General features: G+C 47.0%; 1 protein-coding gene across 2 annotated transcripts in view; it reads left to right on the top strand.

The window, feature by feature from the left end:
* The first annotated feature begins 6,608 nt into the window (after positions 1-6,608).
* Positions 6,609-7,744, top strand: part of Anxa2 (annexin A2) — a 39,057-nt gene continuing 37,921 nt past the window's right edge. Inside the window, exon 1 of one of the 2 annotated variants that reach the window (XM_021171402.2) lies at positions 6,609-6,682. The gene's annotated coding sequence lies outside the window, so the exon portion shown is untranslated. Of the gene's footprint in view, positions 6,683-7,059; positions 7,123-7,744 lie in introns of those variants that run through there. The other variant, XM_029481950.1, reaches the window with a different exon arrangement.

The following is a 7,744-nucleotide window of genomic DNA, read 5'->3' on the forward strand; positions in this document are numbered from 1 at the left end:
AGACAGGGTTTCTCTGTGTAGCCCTGGCTGTCCTGGAGCTCACTTTGTAGACCAGGCTGGCCTAGAACTCAGAAATCTGCCTGCCTCTACCTCCCAAGTGCTGGGATTAAAGGCGTGTGCCACCATGCCCAGCTCTAATCTTAATGTCTTAAGCAAGCAGCTCACCCTCACCTGGCTGTTTATCTGTTTTCTTTTTTTCAGCTCTTTCCAATATTATGGAAGCACCTATGTTAAATATTAATGTGTGCCTCAGTTGGCAGAATGCTTGCCTAGTATGTATGAAGCCTGGATCCCCAGCTCTGTATAAAACTGGAGAGGGGTCATGTCCCTGTAATCCCAGCATTTGGGAGGTAGAGATCTGAGTTCCAAACTAGTTTGGTATACAAGAGATGCTACTCAAAATATTAATAAACGAGGGTTGGAGAGATTTCTCTGTGGTTCAGAGCACAGACTGCTTGCTCTTCCTAAGGACTCTCGTTTGGTTCTTAGCACCTACATGGTGGCTCACAACCACCTCTAACTCCAGTTCCAGGGGATCCAATGCCGCCTTCTGCCCTACATAGGCTATGCATGAATGTGGTATACAGATATACATGCAGGCAAACATTTATACACATGTTAATAAATGATTCATTTTTACCTTTAAAAAAATACATTTAAAAGGTGATCATTCTCTTGATGTGCACTTTCCAAAAGGCAGCCATGATCAATTTGGCCTCTTTTCTCCTGTGTATTTACATACACCTGTGTGTACATGTGTGTACCGACACATATATGTATTTACATTTAAGGCCTAACATGGATATAATTGAATTACTAATATCTTATTCTGTTTAGCTTTTTAAAAACACTCCAGCCAACAGGATATGGTATTTAAATTTTAAATATATTCAAAGCTTTCATAATATATCAGGTAGCCTTTAATAAAGTTGACAGTAAAATGATATTTTCTGTATGTTTTTATACTAACTAAATCCTTTTGAAAGATTCATGTGTATGACGCTGTGTGTGTGTGGGGGGGGGGGCGGTTATAAGCACTATAAGTGCGGTCCCTATGTGTCCAGCAGGAGTCATCAGATACCTCTGGAGCTGGAGTTAAAGGCAGTTGTGAGCTCTCCTACCTGGGTGCTCGGGGCCACCCTCAGGTGCTCTGCTAGAACAGGACCCGTGTAACCGCTGAGCCGTCTCTCCAGCCCCTCATTCATACTGAAAGTTATGAAAAATATGGCTCTTTTTCTGAATAGAGGTAAGAGCATGACTAACACGTCCTGCCTGCGGAATTATGTTTTTTCCTTGATGACAGATATTTAACTTCTAAATACCTGTGTGCAAATACAAAGACAAAATAATGTGCAAAATTATGTTGAAAAATGCTGGTTGAAAAAAAATGATGGTGACTGATAGGATTTGAGATATTCATCCTTTGCCTTACCGATCTGATTTTCAAAAAGGTAGCTAGCTCAATGATAGGACACTTGTCCCGCACTTGCAAGACCCTGGGTTCAATTCCCAACACTGCCTATTCCCTCAATTGCAGTGAAATGCACTAAGAACTAAGCTGCTGCAGACTGGAGGGATAGCTCAGTAGTTAAGAACACTCACTGGCTGTTCTTCCAGAGAACTCAGATTTCCTAGTGCCCACACAGTTGGCCATCCAATTCCTGAGGATCCAATGCCCACTTCTGGCTTTCATGGATATCAGGCATGCATGTGGTACACAGATACACACGCAGTCAAAACACCCATACGTATAAAATAAAATAAACATTAGAGTGGGCTCAGGCAGCATCCCTGTGAGTTGGCCTAAGAATGGATTAACTGAGCACAGGGAGGAGAGCTGCACAGGCTCAGCCTGAGTACTGGCACAATCCTTAGAGTAAAGGGGAAAGATGTCAGGAATGTGGGTCATTTTTATCCAGTTGTGTCATAGAGGTCTGGTGATGTAACTCAGTAGATATAGTGCTTGCCCAGTGTGCACAAGGCCCTGGCTTCAATCCTGCCACTATAAAAATGCAAACGTGATAATGTATGCCTGTAAGCCCAGCACTGAAGCAGTAGAGACTAGAAGATCAGAGGGGCCAGGTCATCCTCGGCTACACTGTGAATTCAAGACCATCCAGGGATACATGAGACCCTGCTTCAAAAATAAATAATACCCAAACCAAACAAACTCAAAAAAGCCTTGAAATGCCTTTGAGCAAGATCATTCTGGCTGCTTTGTAACAAATCAGTGGGGAGGCAAAGGACCTGGGATGTTTGAGAATAACACCGGTGTCCTGCAGATGTTTCTTACAGATGTTTCTGAACATATCTCAAAACAAAGTGACTTGTCCACGTGGCGGCCTCTGTGTGGCTTAGGTCATGACAGGAGCTTCACAGAATCTGCCTGAGGTCTTATTTTGAGTCCAGAGTTGCTAGAGCTGAAGAGACTTAAAAGCTAGTAAAATGACCACTGTCCCCACGACCTGCAGGGGACCAGAGTTAGTCCCGCTGAGGGGAAAACTGGCTTTTCAGAGGCTAATCTGGCTACAGAGCTTTCCTGACACTTTTACAAACTGCTGTTAGGCTGGAATGAGAGCTTTCCCTGTCTGTGTGTGTGTGTGTGTGTGTGTGTGTGTGTGTGTGTGTGTACCTGTATGAGTATGTGTGTACATGCATGTGTGTGAGTGTGTGTGTGTGTGTATGTATGTATGAGTGTATATGTGGATGAGTGTGTGTGAGTGTGTATATGTGAATGTATGTGTGTGTATATGTGTGTATGTGTGTATGAGTGTGTGTATGTGTGTGTATGTATGAATGTATATATGTGAATGAGTGTGTGTATGAGTATTTATGTGAATGAGTGTGTGTGTATATGTGAGTATATGTGTGTGTGATGGGGTGTATATGTATGAGTCTATATGTGAATGAGTGTGTGTGTGTATATGTGAGTGTGTGTGTGTGAGTGTGTGTAAGTGTGAGTGTATATGTGTATATAGAGACAAGAGAACAGCCTCTATTACAGTTCCTCAGGGACTCTTTTGAGACATGATCACTCAGTGGCCAGCAACAGGTCAAGTAGGGAAGGCTGGCTGGCCAGAGAGCCTGGCAGACCCACTCCAACCCCCAACTCCCTGATGCTGGCACACATATAAGGGCACACCTCCACAGTCGGCTATTTTTTTTTTAACTTTTTAAAAAAAATTTTATAATTATATTTGTGTACAGAAAACTTAGTGTACATTTAACCCAATTTAGTGGCGAGTTCTTTAGCCTTTGCCTTTTCCAGCTTGGCAATGCAAGCCACAGACTTAGGACCCAGGACGTTGCCTCCCCAGTGGCGACGGATCTCATCATATCTGCCATTATAATTGGTCCTAATAGTTTCCATCAGCTTAGCCAGAGCACCCTTGTCTTCTGAGTTAACCTGTGTGAAGGCAACAGTGGTACATGTCTTCCTGTGGACCAGGCACCCCAGCCTGCCTTTCCCTTGATGATGCAGTAGAGCACCCCCATCTTTCGACACAGGGCAGGTAGGAAAACCACCAGCTTAATGGGGTCTACATCATGGGCAATCACCACCAGTTGAGCCTTCTTGTTCTCCACCAAGGTGGTGACTGTATTGACTCCTGCTCAGAGGACAGGTGGTCTTTTAGTTGGGACGTCCCCTTTGCCAGCAGCTTTCTTCTCAGCACAGGCCAGTAGCCTTTGCTTCTTCTCTTGCTTTGTCTCTGGCCTGTACTTGTGGGCAAGCTTAAGCAACTGAGTAGCTGTCTTCCTGTCCAGCACCTGGGTGAACTGGTTAGTGGCAGGAGGTACTTTGAGCCGCTTAAAGAGGATGGCTCTTTGCCACTGCAGCCTGATGTAGGGGGGCCATTTGACGAAGCATGTTAGATCTCTTTTGGGCCTCTTCTCAAACAGAGGGTTGACCACCTTCTTGGCCTCCTGTTTCTTGACGACGGCGGGGGCTGGGGCCACCTTCTTCCCCTTGGCCTTCTTCCCTTTGGGCATCTTGCTCAGCTGGTGGAGAGATTTTTTTTTAACTTTTTATTGATTCTTTGTGAGTTTCACATCATGCACCCAACCCCACTCATCTCCCTGTCCCTTTCTACCTGTCCTCCATCCTTGCAACCTCCTCTACAAAAGAAAACCAAAAATAATAATAATAATAATAAAAAACTTAAAAAGAAAAAAAAAGCCTCCCTATGGAAACTGTAGTGTGTCATGGTGTGTCACACAGTACACCCCTTTGCTCAAATAGCTTTACTTGCAGTGTTCATTGCAGTGAGTTCTTGGTCTGGTTAGAGGCCTCTGGCTTCTGCTGCACCATCAATACTGGATCCTCACTGTGACTCCTCTCGGCTAACCTGTAGATACCCTGTGTTTGGAAGTTCCTGCGGCTTTGGATCTGCAGGACAGGCCCTGCATGAGGTAGATGTTGGGATGAGCCAACTGAAAGCCCTAGATCTGGGCTACCTCAGCTAGCACAGTCAGCTTTCACTATAGATTCTGGAGACTGAGCTCTGGTCTTCACGATTTCCAAGGCAGGCACTTTACCTCCTCCCATCCCCCACCCATCTGACCTTTTTGTGGATTTTTATAAACTATCTAGTCAGGGTATTCAGTGTAATACAATCGTTGCTGGCATTGGTTAATTTGATTTCCAAACCATCCCAACTGTGTCTCAAGGAAGAGTCCCCTCAGATTGGCTTTTGATAAAATGTGTGTCAGATGAACTTGCAGACAGAACCAATGAGATCCCCCGAAGGAATGTGAGATGCTAAGGAGATAGGACAAGAAGAAAGACCTCGTATTCAGCAGGACATAAATGAGGCCTGGCCACATACAGCTCTCTGTACATTTAGCTTTGCCAGATGTCCACGATAAGTCAAAAATTGTTTTGGATGGTTGGTGGCTTTTTTTATGTTTCACATGATGTCAATTCAATGCTACTTTTGACACGGGACCTCCTACCCTCCCTCACACAAGCAGGAATGTGGAGCCTGCAGGCCTGGGTGGAGAAATAACCCAGGGAGGCAGGCTACTGCTTGCTCGTAGTAAGTGCCTGTGTCTTATGTTCCAAGATGTTCACCCCCAGTAATCAGATAAACAAGGTTTCGTCTTTAAAGCTGCCCACACTGAAACACAATGAATGTAAATCAGACACTGTATCAAAAGGGATATCTTGTTTTCTGTTTGTCACTCTGCTGGGGCCAACTTCACAGCTACCTGTCTATGTGACAGTGGTCACTGGGCCTATCTCTTTCCCTAACTGTCATCCTTTGGTTCCTAGGAGTGAATGAGACCATAGTGGAAAGTATAAACAGATGTTGATATCAGAAGGGACCAGGGCTGAGAAGATAGTGGCCTAAGATCTTGTAGCTTAAGAACCTGAGTTCTGTTCCCAGTTCAGGTAGAAGGCTTATTGGCCAACCAATCTTGCCTAATTTGTGAGCTCCAGGCCAAAGAGATAGCTTGTCTCAAATAACAAGCTGGGCCAAGGTGGGTGTTCTGAAGGGACAGCATTCTAGAGGCTGACAGTGCCTTGCAGGTCATGTGTGATACACGTGACCATGTGTGATACACGTGAACCACAAGCACACACAACTAGATGGAAAAGAATCATTAGAACCTAGAGAAAGTAGAGAGGTGGACTCTGCAAGGACGGAGTTGAAAGACAAATGTGACTGGGCAGTGGTGGTGGTGTACACTTTTAATTCCAGCACTGGGGAGGCAGAGGCAGGCACATCTCTGATTTCGAGACCAGCCTAGCCTCCAGATAACCAGATCTATACAGAGAAACCCTGTCTTGAAAAACAAAACAAAACAAAACAAAACAAAACAAAACAAAAGAACCAAAACTAGTGTTTAAGGTATTTCCAGCTCTCTTGCTAGCTTGAAGTTTAATGCCGTGTGAACAGTCACCCACAAACACAGTTCACTACTGTTGTTTCCTGGAAAAGCAAGATAGAAAAGAAACAATATGACCCAGAGAAACAGTTTGTCAAGGAACGAGAAGGGGGAAAAACCTTCAATAACGTACAATTAGAAAAGACTGTAGGACCTGGGGTGTATTGGAGTACTGGGGGAAGGAGGTACCTTCTAGCCTTGCCTCTTAGTCTCCCTAGCTGGTTAGAGGCCTCTCCGCTTTGATTTACAAGGCGGAGTAGACTGTGTAGAGCAGGGCCAAGCAAACAGCCCTCCTCACACTGCTCCAGCTGGTGACCAGAGGTTAAGCTAATATGTTTGCAGACAGTGATGGAGAGCTGGGTGCCAACAGCCCAGTTCAGAGGAATCCAAATATATGCGCCTTGAAACAATTCTACCCTCCATTACCTCGCTGCCTAGAAGCCTTTTAAAAGCAAAAGAAGTGAGTTGGGCAAGCCAAGCAGCTAAAATCTTAATAACCCAGAGCCAGCCTGAGCAGGGCCCGGTACTCTAGGAGTAAGGGGATTGGGGCGGGGGAAATGGGTGGATACTTGTAGGACCTGGGTAGGCTGTGGAGCTGTCACGTAGGGCAGGACTGGGCTTGGGCTGCGTTCCAAGTTGGGTGAGTCACCCAGCAGGGTGGGAACAGGCCGGGGAGGGAGGGGATGTGGGGCGGCCTCGCGCTGGGAGGATGGGGCGGGTATAAAAGCCCCACCCAGCCCAGCCGGGCTGCTCCGCTTCAAGGGAGGCTCTCAGCGATAGGTGGCCGGCCCAGGTAAGTGGGGCGCGGCCCGGTCGCCCGCTATGGCCTCGGGGTTGCGGTGCTGAACCGGGAGCGGGCAGGCTCCGGCGATGGGGACCCCGGGAGGCACGGAGAGGGACCCACCCCACCCGGTGATCTGCGAGGCCCTGCAACAGAGTTGCAAAGTGTCCCGCGAGTGACCGTGCTCTTTGCATGCCATTCTTCTGAGGGGTCGGGGCGCAGGGGTAGGGGGCGTGCTTCCCCTTGAGGTTTCCTCGGAACGGGGAGACCCTGTGTGGGGCGGGGAGCCGAGGGGGGCGGCATTCCAGACGTGCTAGATGTCAGGAGGGGGACTGGGTGTGGCCGCTGGAGGAGCCTCCAGCCCAGCAGTGAGAAAGAAGTCTGTGGACTCTCCTGGCTTCGCTTTCCGCACTGCGTTCTCTCACTCTGGACCGTAACTTCTGCAATTTCAGGTGAATTTCCTTGCAACTGAGGGACTTGCCTTTGTGGAGTCGGAGCAGGGTATCTGGGGGAGGTCCGGGGGACACCAGAACCTCAAGTCTTGACTACGGGGTGCCCTTCTTTACAATCTCAACTCAGTCTTTGCCATGAACTCTAGATTGCCTGCTAGGTCAGCGACCTCAGACTTCATTCCTTCTGGGGAGTTTGTGGCTCGCTTAGAATGTGTGCAGAAGGAAGTGTCCCCCGGTGGTTGTAGGGAACGTTGCCTCGACTGTGCTGATGCCACCATGAATCAGTTGATAGGGTCTATAGAAAAGGGCGTGGTTCCTGGGCAGCAGGTTACAAAGCTGGCGCGGAGGGCTGTGGTTCGAGAAGTTTCTTTATCTATGAAAGTGGTTTCCGAACTCTGCTGTTGGTAGCGCCACTCACACTGAGTTATTGAAGGTTTCTGAAAACAAGTTCATTCAAAAATAGCTAAATAAAGCACACTGAAAACAGTGTCATGCAAATGTAAAAACAAAGCAAAGGCAACAAAATAACTGTTACTTGAGACAGAGCGGTAATCTCAACACTCAGAAGACTGGAGCAGCAAGATCCCTTTTGAATCCGACCTGAGCTACATAGTAAGTGAGA

This window comes from Mus caroli, chromosome 9, assembly GCF_900094665.2.
Source record: "Mus caroli chromosome 9, CAROLI_EIJ_v1.1, whole genome shotgun sequence".
In the NCBI taxonomy this organism is placed as follows: domain Eukaryota; kingdom Metazoa; phylum Chordata; class Mammalia; order Rodentia; family Muridae; genus Mus; species Mus caroli.